The sequence below is a fragment of the Euprymna scolopes genome, chromosome 44 (genome assembly GCF_053919585.1).
Source record: "Euprymna scolopes isolate OS-2025 chromosome 44, ASM5391958v1, whole genome shotgun sequence".
Classification (NCBI taxonomy): Eukaryota; Metazoa; Mollusca; class Cephalopoda; order Sepiida; family Sepiolidae; genus Euprymna; species Euprymna scolopes.
In genome coordinates, this window is record NC_136525.1 from 14,592,478 (window position 1) to 14,615,826 (window position 23,349).

The 23,349-nt window shown below is 30.7% G+C and overlaps 1 protein-coding gene and 1 pseudogene across 4 annotated transcripts in view; both read right to left on the reverse strand.

Moving 5' to 3' along the window:
• Positions 1–23,349, reverse strand: part of LOC145268699 (uncharacterized) — a 444,413-nt gene that overhangs the window by 328,288 nt on the left and 92,776 nt on the right. The window lies entirely within an intron of this gene.
• LOC145269002 (5S ribosomal RNA) lies at positions 22,512–22,628 on the reverse strand (annotated as a pseudogene).

Consider the following 23,349-nt stretch of genomic DNA (forward strand, 5'->3'; position numbering starts at 1 on the left):
ATTCCACCCCGTCTTTCCAAGCTTATATAACTCCTTGAAAAATGTAATTCAAGCTCTAATTTCTTTTTTTTTTTTTTTTTTCAATTAAAGGAGCAAGGACCAAGGTTTCATTAAAAACAAAAAACAAACAAAAAAAAAACAAACGTGTTTTTTTTTTTAAAAAAGGTTTTAAACTTCGGACTTTACAGGTAAATTTCTAAAAAAAACACTACTTTTTTTGTTTTAAATTTGAATATATTATTTATTGACCTTTTCTCTTAAATTTGTGATATATAAAACTTTGGTGAGTAAATTAATTATTTACTTTTTAATAGACACTTGAAAATGAGGGGGTGGGGCGTGAATTTAAACAAAAAAACGTTTGTCTAAAATATTATATTCGGTTTATTGGAAAGAGCATAAAATTTCACATTGACCCTGAAAATATCGTAAAAATAGAATCAATAGAAAAGTTTTTATAGATTTTTAAAGTTTAAAAATTGAAAAATATTGAGTTCGTAAAATTCATTACTGTTTTTTTTTAAAATAAAAAAAACATTTCTATTACTTTTAAAACAACTTTGATAGTTTATTTTGGAAGTATAATCCATAAAGAAAATAAACTCACTTTTAAAAGAGAAATTACGAGTTTTTTATATTTTATTCGCAGTTTCGTGTTAGGGGTGTTAAAAATTCCTACAAAAATTCTGATACACCTAGAGTATCGGTTCAGTTTCATATTAATCATTACATCTGCTACTAGTCTCTTGCTCCTAGACAAGGTTCAAAAGAGTCGCCAATCTGATAGGTCCTGAACTGGCATCTAAGCTTCAGCCTCTGTCCCATCAACGAAATGTTGCATCCCTCTGCCTGTTCTACAAGTATTTTAATGGAGAAGGCTCTGACGAACTGCAAGCACGTGCCCCACGACGTAAACACCCTCAACAAACCTGACAGGCAGCTAAATCCCACCCCCACACAGTAGAGATCCCTAGATATAAAAGATATTTCTACTCCAGTAGTTTCTTCCCCAGAACCGCTAGACTTTGGAATTATATTCCAGGTCTCTGCTTCCTCAAATGTACTGACATGCAGAAGTTCAAGTGTAACATGAACCGACATCTTGCTGCCCAAATCCCTACATAGTACCCCAGTAGATGTTGCCCCTGATAGTAGCCCCCTACACCAAAGTGGCAATGTGCCTTGTTTGGGGTGAAAATGTAATAAAAAATAAAAAATAAATAAATAAAATCGGAACTTTTGGAGGTATCAGAATCCGTATAGGAATTGGAAAAATTTGTGCTTATTTTCCAACGCTAAAACGATTCCTTTATATTTTTTTTGTATTTGATTTTGTTTTACAAAAATATTTTTCCACTGCTTGTAGTAATAATAAAATAAATATTTATTGGTTTAAACTTCCAGTAAAACTAATCTCACAAGTGTATGTTTTACATTTAAGAAAAAATATATGCACATTTAAGATGTGTTTTCGCAGTAACCGGGACAATATACCCATTTTATAGTTAAATATTTAGAGATTTATAAAGAATCGGAATCAGGAAAATATTGGAATCGTCTTATGACTAATTTGAAATCTGAAGTTTATACCTGACATTCGTTGTTTATATTTATATAAAAAAAAAAAAAAGAAAAGTTTGTTAGATTATATCAATTGGTTTATTTTCATTCAGAAAAGTAGTAGGGTTTTTTTTTTTTAGAATTCCTATTTTGTCATTATTGGTAGGAATCTTCTAGAAAAAAATCCCAAAACTAAACTAATAAATGATAGCTATGCCTATATTTCATACTAGCGGGGGTACCTGGCGTTGCCCGAGTGTTTGTTTCCGGGACGGGGGGGGGGGAGTTTTAAAAAATGTTATGGTAGGTAAGTAGGAAGGATCAAACCCGGAGTCATGAGTAAAAGTAGGAAAATAAAGTGTGAAAAAACATCTGCAACGTTAACAGTTCGGCCACCAAGAAAAGTCCATTCCAGTTGTTTAGGAAAAAAAAAAAAAAAAAAAAAAAAAAACGACTATGGTAGGTTGGCGCGAACGTGAAAATATAATGTAAATTGTCCAGCACGCTAACCACTACGCCACAGAGCACTGCAGCTTAGTTTAGTGATTTTAAATAACTTCACATGAAAGTACTACGAAGCCAAACCGGTGTTCTCTTCTCAACTGTTCCTTGTGAACGATCCCCAAATGGTGTTAAGTGGTTGCAGGGGGAGGAGGAATTTATTAGAGAGAAAATATTTTACCACTTCCATTGATCTTAACCGATTTTGGCCGTGACTTCTCAACAGAAAAAGTATAGAAATCTAAGATTATCGAGGAATTTGAGAAATAATAAGCCTATAACACACCTCAGATATTGTTCTGCCGTTTGTGCATATTATATTTGCATGAAATATCTTGATTTTTAATCCTATTAAGGTCAAAATCCGACGGGAAAAAATGAGTTCATTTTATTTATATAGAGATTAAGACAGTAAATCCGTGCATAACTTTCTCATGGGTTTTAAGAAACTACTGTTAACTGCACATCTCACAATTTTCTTATTTTTATGGCGACATTTTTTAAATGTTTGAATTCAAAAGATAAACATCGTCAGAACATCAACAGTGCTAAAAGATGTTTATGGATTTTATAAAAATATTTGAAATTTTATTTTTCATAAAAATATTTACATGCAAGATCTTATCCTGAAGCCCAAGAAAGTGAAGTTTAGATCAAGTTTCACGATTGACACAGCAACAACATCAGACTAAATTTCAAAGGCATTTTCTAGTATAGCCAAAAAAAAACAAAAAAAATAGTAATATTACATATATATATATATATATATATATATATATATATATGTGTGTGTGTGTGTGTGTGTGTGTGTTTGTTACCAAAGGCTATAATGAATTACTACTCTTCTACTTACCTGGACAGAGTTTTTGTGTGTGTATGTGTTAACTTACTTTAAAGTTTTTTTAGTTTGAACCACAAGTAGGACCGAGTCTTAAGTTAGAAGAAAAATGGCTGACATTAATTAGACGGTCATTTGAAGAGTCGATAATCGCTCCAAAATCGAAAATTAAAAACACTGGTCGAAACGCACCCAATAAAGGTAGCTAACCATGTGAAAATGCCACATTCTAGCAGTATAGTTTAATTTTCGAGGGATTATCGAGGACCCCCACCCCATCCCCTAAATGGCTGTCTAAAGTCAGCCATCTTTTCTTGTTCTAACTTAAGACTTGAAACTTTTTTTGTGTTCAAAATAAACACGTCCTTTAAAATAAGGGAAATCACAAAATAACTTAACCAAGTAAATAGAATAACTTATTTTGCTTTAGTAACATTTTTTTTTTTAACCTTTTCTGTAATCGCAATTTCAGCGATTGACAATCTACCTTTTACAAAAAAAAGGATGAAAGGTGATAACGTACATACTAACATGAAATTGTCTTGGTATATTATTGTATATACTATAATTGGTATTGTATCCTGAAAAGGAAAAACACTTTAATGAATATTTTAATTGTTATAAAAAAAAAAATGGAGGGAGTGAAAATGTACCCAAAAAACATGAAATTGTTTTAACTTATTCGGTTAAAAATTCTTGGTTTAGTAACAAAGGGGGAAAACAAAAACTCGTACATAGAAAAAAAAAATTATTCGTTTTATTGCGGAAGTTAATTTACTCAGAATATTCAAGCTTGGCTTATTCATAGATAAAAGAAAAAATTCAATTTCCTCTCAGCCGTAATTTGCACCCAACAGCTATTCATGGAAGAAATCTATATTAAGCACCTGTCAAGTTTTAGTTATGACGAAGAAATATTCATAAAAAGTAGATATATACCCGAGTACTGTAAAGTCTGAGGCGAGTACTGAATTATATATTTCTGAATTTTTGAGATAAGGATTGATCGTTTGAATCATTCAAACTACTGCTCTCATCTCGAGTGTTATTCTCACAATATTTTGGCCGATGTAACCACCGACCTTCAAACTCTGGAATCTGCACGGAATTTCAATGGAACCTTTTAATCCATGAAAGTAGTATGCTCTCATTCCGTCAGCCATGATCGGGTAGACTTAAGTAATTTGCAATTGTATTACTAGTATCGCCCACACTGGGGATTGAACCTTCAACCTCCAGAAGAGTGCCACTTGGAAATGACATTTATTGAGTAGCACGCTACACCCGTGGATTAAATAAAAGGTTCTATTCGAAATTCTGTGAAGACTCCCAGAGTTTGGCAAGACTCCCAGAGTTCGGCAAGATGCACCTGTAGAAGGTCAGGGTTTACATCAACCCAAAAATTGTGGTGAAAATAACACTGAAGATAAGAACTCCAAATAATCCAAATGATAATTTGCAATTGATCCAAACATCTCTTCTTGGATATGATTCTCACAATGTTTCGGCTGATGGAACCTTTGACATTCAAGTGAGCTTTGTTGAACTCTAGATGAAGAGGAAGAATCAAACGGCTAGACAAGTGTACATACCTCGCTTGTTTCAATCTTTATACTCCATAGCAAAAAAATAACCAGAAACATGGATTATTAGCGTAGAGTAAAAAAAAGAAAAAAAAAAAGCACACGAGACGTTCTTTTATTTACATTGGAATAAAACAAAAGGTACAAAGGGAGATAATCCCTACAGAATTTTCTTAGAACAAAAGCAGATAACTCTTTTAGACTGTTAGACATTGCTATTTTTAACACTAGAATCTGTACACAATTTCGAACGGAACCCATTATTTAATTCACGAGGATAGTATGCTATTGTTCCGTTGTGCATGACCCGTGGCGCAACAGATGAAAGTATCAAGTAATAATCACTTCCAAGTGATAGTCTCCTAAAGGTTGAAGGTTCAATCCTTAGTATGAAAAGATACTAAGCATACAAGTTACGAATTACTCCAGACTTCTATCTGGTCATGACTAACGAAATGAGAGCAAGCTACCTGCATGGATTTAATAAAGTTCTCCGTTCAAAATTCCGTATGGATTTCAGAATTCGACAAAGATTCTAGAGTTCAAAATATACACCTGAAGAAGGTTGGAGAAGTTACATCAGCCGAAACGTCGTGAGAATAGCATCCAAGAGGAGAACAGTAATTTAAATTATACAAGAGATGGAGAGAACTTGAATTCCTACTAGACACTGTCTAAGGTCTCTCTGTACAGGGGTTTGTCAGAACAATCTGGCATGAGGATAATTTTTCCATAGAAGTAAACCCTGACCAAATATTCAAAATCACAAAGTATTTGCTGCCCAAATAAGATCTCACTATGGCTAACTCACATTAGCTTTTACAAGGTATGGTGCACCTCCTCCAAGTGATATTACCTCAAGTAATAGCACAAAGCTGGATACTCCACCAGACTAGATAAATTCTTGTCCTGGAATTCAGTAAGATCAAGAAACCAAAATGATAGATATACTACAACATATGAAAATGGTTAATTGGGGAGAAGAAAATTATGTTCTCAATTTCTTTACTAACTCAGTTTTTGAGAGATAAAGAAGTTTAATGGAACATTCCAATATCTAAGTATCTCATATAGACTTCAAGTGTTAGCCCCAGGTTGTGATCCCCTTGAGAACTTCGACTGAAGTATATTTAAAAAAAAAAAAAAAAAAAAAAAAAAAAAGAAAATCGCTCACAACCAGCAACCTTATACCATACTCATGCACTGGATATGTATTTTTTTTTGGAACCCAAATCACCAATCAACTGCCGATATCAATTTCAGGTTGCTATTAGGCAACAATTTGTGACACTGCCACCACCTGGAAACACAGCAGAATTTTGCTATTAATATAGACACTATTAAGCCTTTCTATTCGGTGACGGGCGTTTGTTTTTGCTACTAACTTTATTTGCAGATGGATCGATCAACAATTATTTTATTTTTGACAATCTGCCATATTTCTTTTTAACAGCCAGGTGGTCAAACTTCATACAAGGATTATTTTATTTTTGACAATCATGTTTTCTTCCGGCCAGGTGCATGTCTGTCAAGTACACTTACTCCTTTTAAAATGACCTTCTCCTGGATATTTAACACATTGAACCAGTTGCACCAAGTGATTGGCCCATTTCTTACTCACACATATACACATCGTATTCCATTTAAAATCCATTTCACATACAAGCATATACTAAACAGCTCTCAGAAATTTACTTCCAAACGAACCTGATTCGTCGGACTATTGTTCTCATCTTATTTCTACAATGTTTTGGTTGATGTAACCTCCAACCTTCTTCAGGTGCATCTTGTTGAACTCTAGAATGTTTCTGCCGAACTCAGGAATTTGGACGGAATTTCAAACAAAACCCTTTGATAAAATTGTGAATTATTTAGGACCCAGTCATGGCCGACAGAACATGAGCATGCTATCCCTGTGAAGTAAACAAAGGGTTCCATTCGAAATTCCGTTCAAATTCCCGAGTTCGACAAGATACATCTGAAGAAAGTTGGAGGTTACATCGACCGAAATGTTGTGAAAATAACACTCAAGATGAGAACAGTAGTCCGATAAATCCAAATAATACCAATAACCAATCCTCATCTCAAAAATTCAGAAACGTCATAACTAGGGCTGGGACAAAAGCATATTTTTTTTTAATTGTGTTTTTATATAGAGTGATGTGGTTCTGTTGATTAACTGTGTCGGATATATACTTAAGTCATAACAATGAAGAGAATATGCTGTTGTCACAGCCCTAGTCATAACCTATCTGTCCAGGTCTTAATTTTGCCTTCCTCTCTCAAGTCCATTTTATCATTCATCTATGAATTCAACCTGCTACCTCAACTGATCTACATTTACTAATCCAAATCTTTTGAATTATGTGACTCAACTAACAAAGTCTCCTGTTCTTCACCCATAACATTGATTTGTGCAATTTATTTTATTTTTTCTCCTCAAATTAACGAACTTGTAAAAAAAAAAAAATAAAAAAAAAAAAAAAATATATATATTGTTGGAGACTTACCGCTTTTTTTGTTTTACAGAAACACTTAGCTACGAGAAATGATTCAGCAAACGAGTATTCAGCAAAACGTACTCACCTGAAATTAAAGAAATACACATTTTAATCATGGTTAAATTATTTAAAGAAATACATATTTTAATCATGGTTAAATTATTTAAAGAAATACACATTTTAATTATGGTTAAATTATTTAAAGAAATACACATTTTAATCATGGTTAAATTATTTAAAGAAATATTCATTTTAATCATGGTTAAATTATTTAAAGAAATACACATTTTAATCATGGTTAAATTATTTAAAGAAATACACATTTTAATCATGGTTAAATTATTTAAAGAAATACACATTTTAATTATGGTTAAATTATTTAAAGAAATACACATTTTAATCATGGTTAAATTATTTAAAGAAATACACATTTTAATTATGGTTAAATTATTTAAAGAAATACACATTTTAATCATGGTTAAATTATTTAAAGAAATACACATTTTAATTATGGTTAAATTATTTAAAGAAATACACATTTTAATCATGGTTAAATTATTTAAAGAAATACACATTTTAATTATGGTTAAATTATTTAAAGAAATACACATTTTAATCATGGTTAAATTATTTAAAGAAATACACATTTTAATTATGGTTAAATTATTTAAAGAAATACACATTTTAATCATGGTTAAATTATTTAAAGAAATACACATTTTAATTATGGTTAAATTATTTAAAGAAATACATATTTTAATCATGGTTAAATTATTTAAAGAAATACACATTTTAATTATGGTTAAATTATTTAAAGAAATACACATTTTAATCATGGTTAAATTATTTAAAGAAATATTCATTTTAATCATGGTTAAATTATTTAAAGAAATACACATTTTAATCATGGTTAAATTATTTAAAGAAATACACATTTTAATCATGGTTAAATTATTTAAAGAAATACACATTTTAATTATGGTTAAATTATTTAAAGAAATACACATTTTAATCATGGTTAAATTATTTAAAGAAATACACATTTTAATTATGGTTAAATTATTTAAAGAAATACACATTTTAATCATGGTTAAATTATTTAAAGAAATACACATTTTAATTATGGTTAAATTATTTAAAGAAATACACATTTTAATCATGGTTAAATTATTTAAAGAAATACACATTTTAATTATGGTTAAATTATTTAAAGAAATACACATTTTAATCATGGTTAAATTATTTAAAGAAATACACATTTTAATTATGGTTAAATTATTTAAAGAAATACACATTTTAATCATGGTTAAATTATTTAAAGAAATATTCATTTTAATCATGGTTAAATTATTTAAAGAAATACACATTTTAATCATGGTTAAATTATTTAAAGAAATACACATTTTAATCATGGTTAAATTATTTAAAGAAATACACATTTTAATTATGGTTAAATTATTTAAAGAAATACACATTTTAATCATGGTTCAATTATTTAAAGAAATACACATTTTAATCATGGTTCAATAATTTAAAGAAATACACATTTTAATCATGGTTAAATTATTTAAAGAAATACACATTTTAATCATGGTTAAATTATTTAAAGAAATACACATTTTAATTATGGTTAAATTATTTAAAGAAATATTCATTTTAATCATGGTTAAATTATTTAAAGAAATATTCATTTTAATTATGGTTAGATTATTTATACGTCTTTGTCTTTTCGACAAGATGTTTAATTAAAAAGGGAGGATATAAAAGTGCAGAATAGTTATCTGTCAAGAAATTGTTACAATAAAAACTAAAAAATAACAAGTGAAGCATGAATGGTCCCCCGTGAGTACACAGTGAACGAGGTATAAAAAAAAAATGACTAAGTTCAGCATTTGCCCCCCCCCTCTCCATTTAGTCCCAAAAGTCCCTAGAGGACGTCAAATCCTGGTGAAAATAAACAAACGGTGCAGTTTTAAGCCTTAACATATGTTAATTTGAGTTCTGCACCATGCAAAAAAAAAAAAAAAAAAAAATGACTAAGTTCAGCATTTGCCCCCCCCTCCCCATTTAGTCCCAAAAGTCCCTAGAGGACGTCAAATCCTGGTGAAAATAAACAAACGGTGCAGTTTTTAGCCTTAACATATGTTAATTTGAGTTCTGCACCATGCAAAAAAAAAAAAAAAAAAAAAAAAAAATGACTAAGTTCAGCATTTGCCCCCCCCTCCCCATTTAGTCCCAAAAGTCCCTAGAGGACGTCAAATCCTGGTGAAAATAAACAAACGGTGCAGTTTTTAGCCTTAACATATGTTAATTTGAGTTCTGCACCATGCAAAAAAAAAAAAAAAAAAAAAAAAAAATGACTAAGTTCAGCATTTGCCCCCCCCTCCCCATTTAGTCCCAAAAGTCCCTAGAGGACGTCAAATCCTGGTGAAAATAAACAAACGGTGCAGTTTTAAGCCTTAACATATGTTAATTTGAGTTCTGCATCATGCAAAAAAAAAAAAAAAAAAAAAAATGATTAAGTCCATCATATGATCCCCCTCTCCATTTAGTCCCAAAACTCCCCAAGGCCTTAACATATTTAAATTTGAGTTCAACACCATGCAAAACTGCTAAATAGACATACACAGAAAATTTTGGACAAATATGCTAAAATAGTCCCAAAAATGGAGTGTTGTTATTAGTCCTACAATAGCCCCTGGGGCGGGCACACCCAAGAGTTATCGTGAAGTATAGGCAAACAAAGTTATATAGAAATCAGTTAGCTACAACTTTTCAGAAAGTTTTATAAAAATCCAAGGCATCAAAAAAATTTTTTAATAAGTACAAAAGTGTCAATTTTAGCCATTTTAACGCGAAAGGCACCACTACAGGGCAACCAGAGGTTTCCCAGAAAATCTGTTCTGTTACTTTTTTTATTCATATGTTTAATGTTTGTGCAAAATATAAAAAAAAGTTCCAAGGCGTAGTTATTGAGAAAAGTGCAGGCAAACGAACGGACGAGGGTGAATTTACAGGTCCACTCTCCTTTTGTCGGGGGACCAAAAATAACTCAAATGCAACAGAATTTAATTACCTACCGACCTGTACACTTTTATTGGGTGGAAACTGATTATAAGATTTATCTCAGAAAGGTGATGATGGTTCAGTGATTAATGAATGACACGGACTAACGACCTGGATATTTCAAGTTCGAATCCAGTTCATTTCACAAAAATCAATTTTACTTAGGATATTGGAAACCTTCACGTGCTTCCTTCGATAAGTACCCAATGTCTTTCTAGAAGGAATTCTGAGTAGAAAAAATATCAGAGAAACCAATTCCGATAGAATCTTGGGATTGATACGATAAGATGATTAACTCTGTTTTTGCTAAATTGATTTAATAAAAAAATTAAAAAAATTTTTTAAAAAATCAATATTTGTTTCTGACTAACAAGGTTTTCCTTTTTATTCTTGCAACATTTCTTTACACATATACGGCATTCACGTTGACACACCAGTTTCCGCTGGATCACCGAAGTTAAGCAACGATGAACCTGGTCAATACTAAATGGGTCACCATTTGGGACTTCCAGGTGCTGTATGTGCTCTCCGCTTATCTCGGCATTGTTTCCAGTCATCCTGCTCTTCTCCTTGCCACTGGATCCAAACAGTGCCGATTCAGAAGAGGTGCGGTTGGGATTACGCAACCCTTGCCTCACAATTACACACGCAGCTGCCCTTACAGAGGGTATCCTTTGTCTTTCAAGACTGAACGGAAGCATGGATGGATTTCTTTACACCAAGTCTAATTTGCATTAGTTCATTTGTAACAGTGCATATGAGCACGTGGGAAAATAACAGCAGCAGCAAAGGATGACTGGCTTGCGAAGAGAGCAGCAGCATACGAAAAATGTGCATATGCAAATTAGGAAGTGTGCGTGCAAGTTGGCGCAACAAGAAAAAGTAAAAAAGGACAGCATGTGCTCAGCGGAGAAAAACAAAGCTGATGTCAAAGAAAATGGACACGTAAAGTCAAGGGCGAGAATGGGCTGGTTGTGGCTGGCATGTGGTTGGAGGAAGAAGAAAAGTGTACAACGGGCAAGATGGACGACAGCAAGAAACTTAAGTAGTGTTGAGACAGGAAAGTAACGTTAATAAAAGCCTTTGTTCAAAGAGAAAAAACAAAAAATGCCGACCCGGATTTTAAAAAAAATTATTTTCAGTTTTATTTTTATGAATCATTAAAATATAACAGCCACGTTACATGTTTCCAAAAATATTTAATTTTTTTTTTTTTTTTGTTTTTTTTATTTTTTATTACTTATGGGGGGTGGGGGAGTCACTACTTGTCAAGGTTAAGAGGCCACTCTAGGATAAGGGTCAAGTGTTATGTAGATGGAGGGACAAAATGATCAGTAATGGCGGAACTTTGGTAGGCAGGAGCAGCTTATCTTGCCTTGACAGAGTTCAAAATAGACTTCGTAGCTTAGTGGGAGATGCCCTTTTCTCTTCCTTGCCACCTCTTTCCCACAGAAGAGACGTTGCGAGCCTTTCTCTGCTGTATCGTTATTTTCATGGAAGGTGCTCGTCTGAGCTCCAATCTATGGTCCCCCCCTCTCAGCAAACTTTCACGAAAAACACTCGTCTAACCAAAATCACAATCAATAATTTCCCTCACTCTTTATCTATGCCTAAACCTAAATGTAGATTCCATAAATAAAGTTTCTTTCTTAGAACTGCACGCCTGTAGAACTCTCTTCCATTTGCCTGCTTTCCAGCTGACTACAATTTGATTGTCTTCAAGTTCAATGTAAACAAGTTCTTGATGACCCCCCCCCAAGTAATCCAATTTACATAATTTCCATTACTTATGATTACTACGCTATAATCCCATTTATTAATGTATACCCATTAACCCTTATCAAGGCCCAGAGGCTACTCGAGGATAAGTAGTGACTCCTTTGTAAAAAGAAAAAAATAAAAAAAGTAAAAAAAAAAAAATTTGGTAGGCCTAGATTATCTAAACAGGTAACTCAATAAAAATTTATTCACATGCGACCCCACTGACAAGTTGCTGACCTCAAATGCCTTTAAAATGTTGCCATAGATGGTAATAGTGTCTGCATAGATGTCAAAGAATGAACGAAGAATTAGATTTGCGTAGTCATTGATGAACATCAAGAGAGTTGGGCCAAGGATCGGTTCCTGAGGCACGCCAGCTGGATGACTATCTGGGGATACCAGGCGCTGTATGTAGAATGTCGACACCTTCCTACAAAAATTACAAAAACCTAACATCATCATATACATGCGACTGGGAGACCACTTGTTAACTTTATATTCCCATGAAACTTCCTCCTTCAGGGGAAGCCAGTTCAACCTGCCTAGAGTGAAAGCCGTTGGCAATACAAAGAAAAAGAGTAAAAAAAGAAAAGAGTAAAAAAAGAAAAGAGTAAAAAAAGAAAAGAGTAAAAAAAGAAAAGAGTAAAAAAAGAAAAGAGTTAAAAAAAGAAAAGAGTTAAAAAAAGGGTTTAAAAAAAAAAAAAAGTTAAAATGAAAGTAGAAAATGCATATTTTAGAAAGTTTGTGTAGGGTGGCTGCTTTTGGTGTATAAATTTCAATGGAATATTCAACATCGGTAATATTCAATAGTAATTTCCTCGTATTCTTCAAACTCCAAACACACATTGACAAGACAAATGATTCAAAGATCTTTTTTATCTGCTTATATTTCCAAATTCAATTTCCCGCCCAACCTACAAAATCAGACTAAAAACCATTCAAGCCTGACAAAACAAAAAAAACCCAAAAATCTAGGAATTCCTGTGTGCCATTCTGTTGCGAATTTTTCTTTTAATCATTGCAATTTCAGTAATTCTTAACCTTCACCCACTTCATCAAATCCAACTAATAACAAGTAATTCCATAGACGCCCCATCTCATCACTTCCAACGGAATGTTCAATTTCAAACACGTAATTATTCCGTTATCATACTAGGAAAAGAGCGCCATGAATTAAAGTTCACATCTTTTTTCGATATTTCGGTGCCGATGGAAACGGTTCAACTTAGAGTGGTGCGTTTTAAGGATAGTTATCCGGAGATTAAAAACAAAAAAAAAAAAAAAAAACAAAGTTATCCCTTCAAATTATAAAAAATTATCAGAAAAAAAAAAAAAAACATATATAAATATATATATATAGATATATATATATAGATATATATAAATATATATATATATATATATATATATAAATATATATATATATATATATATATAAAATATATATATATATATATATATATATATATAAATATATATATATATATATATATATATATATATATAAATATATATATAAATATATATATATATATATATATATATAAATATATATATATATATATATATAAATATATATATATATATATATATATAAATATATATATATATATATATATATATATATATATATATATATATATATAAATATATATATATATATATATATAAATATATATATAAATATATATATATAAATATATATATATATATATATATATATATAAATATATATATATATATATAAATAAATATATATATATATATATAAATAAATATATATATATATAAATAAATATATATATATATAAATAAATATATATATATATAAATAAATATATATATATATAAATAAATATATATATATATATAAATAAATATATATATATATATAAATAAATATATATATATATATAAATAAATATATATATATATAAATAAATATATATATAAATAAATATATATATAAATAAATATATATATATATAAATAAATATATATATATATATAAATAAATATATATATATATAAATAAATATATATATAAATAAATATATATATAAATAAATATATATATATATAAATAAATATATATATATATAAATAAATATATATATATATAAATAAATATATATATATATAAATAAATATATATATATATAAATAAATATATATATATATAAATAAATATATATATATATAAATAAATATATATATATATAAATAAATATATATATATAAATAAATATATATATAAATAAATATATATATATAAATAAATATATATAAATAAATAAATATATATAAATAAATATATATATATAAATAAATATATATATATATAAATAAATATATATATATATAAATAAATATATATATATATAAATAAATATATATATATATAAATAAATATATATATAAATAAATATATATATAAATAAATATATATATATATAAATAAATATATATATAAATAAATATATATATAAATAAATATATATATATATATATATATATATATATATAAATAAATATATATAAATATATAAAAATTAATATATATATATATTAATATATATATATATATTAATATTAATATATATATATATATATATTAATCATTGAATTACAACAATATTTTCAAGACTTGTTAAAGAATTTTATTTTATGATAAGAAATCGAATTTAAGATAAAAATCAATTTAATCCAAAACTGTATCGGCGTCGTCTTTAATTTCTTTTTCTGTTTTTCTATCTTTGTGTTTCTTTGTTATTAGAGCAAAATTCGAAAATCGAAATATCGAATTTCCAGTAAAACCAATACAATGTCAAGACTTACAGTGTTTGTTGTCAGTGCTATGGAAGTTGTCTAGTGAGTATAGCTATGAACTGTGGGCATAATGTTCCGGGTTCAAATCCTGTCAGGGCTCCAGCATCATTTTCACTAACAAGATTGAAAAAGGTACGAATCCAGTTACCCCCACCCCATAAACTGATTAAATAGTTAAGGTAGACTTGGCTAAAAGCCTTAGGTATTTAACTAGTATAGACCAGCAAAATAACACTAGTCTTTCTCTGCTTATGGCGGCATGGTTTCACATATTTCATATCAAGTCTAAAACATTCCAAATGCATAAAAATTTGCATTGTTGATTTCTCAAAAAGCTTCGTCATATTAAGGTTTGGTCTGGTTGTGTAACAGTGTTATTGAGCTCATAGGAAAATATCAGCAGGTTGGTTGGTTGTTTTTGTTTCATGGCATATCAACCCTTTTCAGGTTATTTAATGCTGAATCCAGTGATTTTGGAGAACAATTTTTTAATACAATATATTTGCTTTGTTTTTTTTTTTTTTAAGTCGGTTTGTATTTAACCCATAGTTGGGACCCTAACAGGTACTACCACTCCGGATCAGAGTAGACATAGGAGCAATGGCAATTAAAGGGTGGCTCAACACTCCCCAAATCCTGCAAGCTGAGGCCTCACCATCGGATATTTTTTAAGGTCATATTCAGGACAAATATCAGCAAGAGTACTTAATTTCTTTTTTTATTTAACTTATTTATTTTTATTAATATATATTTTTTTTCGGCTACTGTTGCTCATATCTTCACATGTTAGCCGAAAAAAAACAAAAATAAAATAAAGTAAAAAATTGAAAATAAAACAAAGAAATTGTAAGATATAAATTGTAAGATATAAATTGTAAGATAAAATTGTAAGATAAAATTGTAAGATAAAATTGTAAGATAAAATTGTAAGATAAAATTGTAAGATAAAATTGTAAGATAAAATTGTAAGATAAAATTGTAAGATAAAATTGTAAAATAAAATTGTAAAATAAAATTGTAAAATAAAATTTTAAAATAAAATTTTAAAATAAAATTTTAAAATAAAATTTTAAAATAAAATGTAAAATAAAATGTAAAATAAAATGTAAAATAAAATGTAAAATAAAATGTAAAATAAAATGTAAAATAAAATGTAAAATAAAATGTAAAATAAAATGTAAAATAAAATCTAAAATGAAATCTAAAATGAAATATAAAATAAAATATAAAATATAAAATACAATATAAAATACAATATAAAATATAAAATAAAAAATAAAATAAAAAATAAAATAAAATAAAATAAAAAATAAAATAAAATAAAATAAAAAATAAAATAAAATAAAATAAAAAATAAAATAAAATAAATAATAAAATAATTTTTTTTTTTTTTTAAATAAAAAAAGGCACCTATTCAAATTAGGAAGTGTGCGCGAGTTTGCATGACAAGCAAAATAAAAAGGAGTTCACATGGTCTGAGGGAGAAGCAAAGTGCGTTCGGAGGAAAATGGACGTGTAAAGTCGAAGGCGACAAATAGCTGACTATAACCAGTGTGAGGAGGGAGAAGGAGAAACGCGTATGCAGGGAGACAAGAAAAGTTGTCTGGGCAAGATGGATGTGTGGCCCTGTGATGGTGGCGAGAGACTTACACTGGTGTCAATCTCATGGGAGACAAAATGACCAGTAAAAAAAAAAAAAAAGAAAAAAAAGACATTGAAAAGGTAATAAATGCCTTTTGCTAAAACAGAAAAAAAAAGCCGAGCAGGATTAATTTTTGTTTGTTTTTCAATGGGACCAGACGGCATGGGGGGGGGGGTTCCAAAAGTGGTTTGAACTGAAACGAACACGGTTCAAGAATAACAGCTATGCTACAGTTGTTTTATGGTATATCAACTCTTTTGGGGATTACTTAATGATGAAAACAGTAATTTAGGAAAGAGTTTCTTTATATTTTAAAATATTAATTTACGTTTGATTTGGTTCTTTGGGAGTAAAATTATTTTTGACTTTACAGAATATGATTGAGTTTTTCAACGGCAAAGGAAAAAAAGACAACCTCAATGTTTAGTGAATTTAAGTCAGGAAGCCAATATCTTCAAACGAGCTGATCTGCTAGTACCAGAATGTTTTATGCATGAAAAAAGACTGCTCGGCAAATGGAAAAGATATCTAGAAAAATCGGAAAATGAATAACTGTAGTGTTCAATCAGACATGCTTGAATATATATATATATATGTGTGTGTGTGTGTGTGTGTGTGTGTGTGTGTGTCATCCACATACAGTACTGTTTCGCTGTATCACAGCAAATTAGTGCGGCTAGACAGGCAACTACTTCAAGCCAGTATCAAAACCCAACTGCCCGAATGACAGCCGGGGCTTCTTACCATTACGCTATTTGGCTGCTGCTGTGCGGGTAGTGAATTAACGATGTTTTGACATTGTCCAAATGCTGAAGCTCGATGTATTTACACAAGGAGCATCGCTTAATACGCTAATTGCAGTTTGTATCACTTCCCAATATGCTCAACCTAACATAGGGAGCATTATAGTCATCCACATACAGTACTGTTTCGCTGTATCACAGCTCATCAGTGTGGATAGACGCAACTGTGTGTGTATACACACAGCTTTTCACACATTAATTGAAAGACTTGACCTGCAGTAAATCAGACCATTTACTTCAAACACTCAATTAGTCGTAAGAAGAAAAAGTTTTGTGCTCCATTAAAACTAATTTACTTTCAACCTTTGTCTCTCATCGAGTCTTCTTTGACCATACTACCCAATAATTGCAATTGCAATGGATGTTCCAATCACCAAGTTGAAGACAAAATCGACTCCACAAAGCAGACAACTAATACCAAAACGTACAAAAAAAAAAAAAAAAATTCCCCAAAAACTGGATAAATTCTAAGAGTTCTTCAAAGAGTCATAAACCTAATATATTCCACACTAGCAACCAAATTCCAACCTCTGTCCCATCACCGAAATGTGGCATCTCTGCCTGTTTTACAAATATCTTAATGGAATGTATTCTGACGAACTCAAAATCCCACCCCTACACTGTAGAGATCCCTAGATGCCGGAAAGCTTTCTACTCTAATCGTTTCTGCTCTCGAACTACTATACTAGACTTTGGAATTCCATCCCTTCTTCCGACTGTACTGACATGCAGAAGTTCAAGTGTAATGTGAACAGACACCTTGCTGCTCAACTCCCTGCATAATATCCCTGCAAATTTGGTCCCAACTAGTAGCTCCTTATGTCAAAATGACACCGTGCCTTGTTTGGGGTGAAATAAATTAGAAAAAAATAACCAAGAATTTTCACACACAATACTGACAGAAGAGAAAATAAATCTATGTGTTGAAAATTATAAATGTCGAAATTTTTATTCATACCAGTCAAATATAATCTATTCTATAATAAAAACGATTACGTGTGTGTAATATATATATATATATATATATATAATGTTTTTTTTCTTAAATTAAAGAAATTAGCTCAGCCTTGACAGTCGTGTTTTAAATTTCTCCCATTTCTTTTTTTCTACACACATCTTCTCTTTCTTTTAATAATATTATTTAAACTCATTCCCTTTTCCTTGTACCCATTTGTGAATTATTCCACGGATTTCTGCCTTTTGGATTACTTTGAACCATTTTCCAATTACACGATTCCCTTGGAATTTACTTGTGGAAATGGAAATTTAACCAACTTTTTTAGATTCTGGATTTTACTGTTATTGGATATTTTACCCTTTACCAGACTATCCATTCACGTTAAATCACCCTTTTCTTCACCATATTCCCTCTACTTCACTATTTGTTACCAAGTAAGATCTATGACTTACTTGTAGTTTCATTAAATACTTTTGCAAGCAAAATCTGCTCCTGCATTTTGCTAAATCCTACCCTCTGATGAGAAGAAAGTATTTCTTCAAAACTCCACGGATTAAGGACTATCCACTTATTTTGTGCTTCCATTTTAAAATTAAATATGTTTTTAACTCTTTTTCAAAGTGTTTTTTAACCTGTTTTATTAACTATTTGCTCATATATATATAAGTACACGCATACGGCATAATCACGTTGGATCACCGAAGGTAAGCAACGTTGAACCTGGCCAGTACTAGATGGGTGACCATTTGGGAATTCCAGGTGATGTATGTGCTCTCTGCTTATCTCGGCATTGTTTCCAGTCGTCCTGGACTTTCCTTTTCACTGGACCCAAACAGCGTCGATTCAGGAGAGGTGTGGTTGGAGATTGCGCAACCCTTGCTTCACAATTACACACACAGCTGCTCTTACAGAGGGTATCCTTTGTCTTGAGACTGAATGGAGGCATTGACAGTACACGAGCAGCCCGTCAGGCATTGGCCGATTGTAAGATACGCTTAAATATAATTCATGCAGATTACATATTTATTATTATAGACAATTCTCTATTGATTATCATATTGTACCTAATATATTGTAGTGGGATCAAAATTAAATATATATATATCTTAAGTGCCATCAGCTAGAATCGAAACCAAAACATACAACTCTCCACTCTAATTCCTTAAACTCAGAGTCACGATATATATATATATATATATATATATATATATGATGAGGATTGCAACGTCTTGTCAGACGAGTGCCACTCCCTAAGACATTTAAAATCCATGAGCCCAAATGTCTGAGTGAGTATCTATACAAATATGATGTTACAGAGTCTTAGCTTTGTACGACAGCTAAGTCTCTCTCTCAGTTCAAAATGTTGAGATCCAGCAACAAGCAAGAGCAAGATAGCCAGCAACAAATTAAACTGCAGACCAGTTTAATGCGGGTACTGGTCTTCCGCTTTATGTTTTTTTTTAAATCAGAGATTTGCTTCTCCTAGAAAGGTTGCCTTCACCACGGCTTACAGGAGCCCTCTCTACCCCAATACACATATACACACACACAAATATACACGGTGCTAGTTGACCGTTGACCCAGAAAAAGAGTTCATTCGCCCCTTTTTATATATATATATATATATATATACACACACACACATACATACACACATACAATCATATTCACCTGTCATCCCTTTTTAAAATTGCCCGATCACTGACGGTCAAGAGTTTTATAATTACAAAGATATTGGATTTTTTTTTTTTTTTTTTAAGTAGTTTTCAATGCGTATCAGCAGTGTTGCTCGCAAACACTGTTACGTAAGCTAGAAAAGTCTGCAAATCACATTGGTCTCCACATTAATGCGGATAAGACAAACTTTACAGCAGTGTCCAAATGAATAGCAATTGTCTGATATAAAGGGTTTCCCGCCCACATTGATCAAAACTAATTGCTGTCAAGACGTTCCAGCCTGAAAGGCCAGGCAGATGCCTTTGCTTCAATCAGTTTCACTTTATTTATACGAAAAAGACCAACAAACATTGAAAATCAGGGATTTAAAAACTCGATCAAACAAAAGATAGATGACATCCATTCGCAAATTGGAGATATTACCATATAGGAAGTAACCTTGTCGAGAAGGTTGACGAAAAAAGCCTTTTGCAAACATACACGAATGCGCACACCCATTTTGGCTTTTATATAATAGACAGAAGATAAATAACTTTTTTTAAGATGGACTCAAATTAAAAAAAAATAAATGGTTAATGTAAGACTCAAACATTTTATAGCTTTTACTTCCATAACCTACACTTAATTGCTTCAAAAAAATAAAAATAAAAATTTTAAATTAAAATTAAGCTGAAAGGTAATTGATTTTCATCATTAAAATTCTGATGAATACTGAACAAAAACCGTTTCATATTACAGGAATTATCGTTTAAAGTTCTTCGAAATAACCCTTGTGAAATACAGACAGAACTGATCAACACGAATGGAATTCTTAAACATAGGAGAGATAATGCAACCTAAATTCATGCTAGAAACTATAATAGAATTCAATTTGCATATTTACTTAAGATTTGGAATATATATATATAAGTGAGAATGTGTGTGAGGACACTTCTCAACCTATATACTCAACAAATTTTTGATCTACAGACTTGAAATTTGGTATATAGGGTATTCAGACACGTGGAAAACCTTAATTAGTTGTCATCCGGAATAAAAGGTTGCTAAGGAGTCAAAATTGAAAAATTGGTACATCGAATTTTTATCTGTCAACTGTTTTCACGACTGTGCATGCGCAGTCATGAAACATGACACTATCTTTCTGTTAAGAATAAATAGGTTTGAAAACACTTTTTAAAGATCATGGCAAGTTGGTCTAATGGTTATCGTGCTCGACTCACTGTCTAAGTTGTGGTTTCGATCTCAGCTCAAATAATTTTTTTTTTTTACTCACAAGAAGTGAACTGTTTAGAAAAAACATAATACTCGCATGCACATGTCTAAGTTTCTTTTCGTTTTTTTTTTAAAGAAATTTAACGCTACGTTTAATACCTATGGTATTTCTGTTTATAATAAACTAGCAGGACCCGTCAACTGGCGTTGCTGATGGAAATATACCCCCACACACACGGAAAAAGTAAAGTACGATTGTTGTTGGTGGCCACCCCCTAATCTCCCCATGTTAAGAACAGTATTCGGAATAGACCCCCCAACCTCCCCAAATATAAATGACCTTGTCTTAATGAGTATACTGGATAACTTATAAAACTCGTCATTCAAGAAAATTGAGGAGTTTAAACTAACGTAAAAATTCCCCCCTCCCCCATTCTGCCTTGACAAAAAAAAAAAAAAAAAAAAATTGTGGAAGCCAAAAAGTGGAAAAATTTATAGAAGCCGAAAAGTGAAAATCAACAAAAGAAACATAGGCCACCCCCTCCCCAAAAACAGGTTCCTGTAAACTTAACTATGCATTATTTACCCCCCCCCCCTTCCTCACAGAAAGAACCCTGGGCGGACGGTATGGAAATCCCCGCCTCTAAAGTGAATAACATGCAAATTTTTTTTTTTTATGTTCTTCCTTGGTAGTGGGGTCAATGTCTTACTTTTAAAGTATATAAGGAAACACACGTAATCATTGTTGAGAGAGAGAACAATATATTTGTTTGTGGTTTGTTATAGCCGGTAGCGAAACTCAATCGCCTCACCTATAAAAAAAAAAAAAAAAGGTAAAAACATGAGCTGCAACCAAGTAAACAATCTACACACAATGCTGGTGTCATGCGTGTAAATTGTCTCAGTCGTGAAGGATTTCTCCTCCACTGACAGAACAAGAAATTGAAGTGCAGCGTCTGAAGAACAGATACTACACTTTGATCTTGAATGTCGGTGTTATGCGTGTATATGGTGTAACAATTTTGTGTAACGCTCGTCTTGCAGACGCCATGTTGTATAATACGTGTGCATTCGTTTTTGTTGAAGGTTTAAAATCTGGAATAAGAAAACTAGAAACTACTTCCTCTGATGATATTGGCGATAGTGATGATTTCTCTCCTAGGATGAATTGTAGGGTTTTATTATAAGGTCTAAATCTGTCTATAAGGAAGTTGTAAAGTTGCAGGGTGTAGTGGCTAATCGTCTAGATACAATAAATTTGTATGTGAATCTTGTTGCAAACCTACGGTATTTTGGTCCAGAGGGGAATTTCTGCAATCAAAATATATACAGGATAAGAATTCTGCATTAATTTAAATTTAATATTTATCTATTTTATGATCGGACAATAAACACACACAGGTTCCTTCAGTCTTTGACAGACTATAGATACCCACGTATGGGTGCCTGCGCGTGAAATTTTTGTCGTAGGAGGTGCGCAATCTCCAACCACACCTCTCCTGAGTCGACATTGTTAAATACCAGTGGCAAATGAAGTGCACGTACAGGACGACTGGAAACATGCCAAGATAAGCGGAGAGCACATACAGCGCCTAGACTTCCCAAATGGTCACCCATCTGGTACTAACCAGGCTCAACGTTGCTTAACTTCAATGATCTGACGAGGACCGGTGTATCAACACGATTAGGCCATATATATATATATATATATATATATATATATATATATATATATATATATATATATATATATATATATTTATAAGTTTACCAAGGTAATCAAAATGGTAAACTTAAAATATTATAAATATTAAAGAGATAATATTTACAAGTAATCTCAAAGTAAAGTATATATATATATATATATATATATATATATATATATATATATATAAAATGGTAGGTATAATAATATGCATTGCTTATTTAGATTTACACTTCTAATAAAAATTCTCAGTAAAGAAAAGGAAGGAAAATCTTTATGTACGGGGCAAAGATGGCATATTCCAAAAATCACACATGAAGTATTTTTTTTTTATTAATTTAATAAAATCAAATTTCATGGCTTAATGAGAAATCAGTCACCATATTTTGTTGAATTCAAAATTCATCACTGATTGCCTCCCCTTAACCTTTCCACAATCAAGGGCTCATTAATACATGCTAAAAATACTTAATCGCTAAAAATCTTAATTTTATTTTCTTAAAAAAACTTGATTAATTTTAATGATTTTGATGAATAACATCTTCATACTGTGTCAAGTAGCCACACCAGAAATGTTTTTCTTTATTTTTTTATTCTTTAGTGCAATTCTAAATAAGCACCTATTTTTTTTTTTTTTTTTTTTTACAGTGATCACCACTGACCAAGGCCCGGAAGCCACTCAGGGATAAGGGTTATTGCAAGTACATTACGTT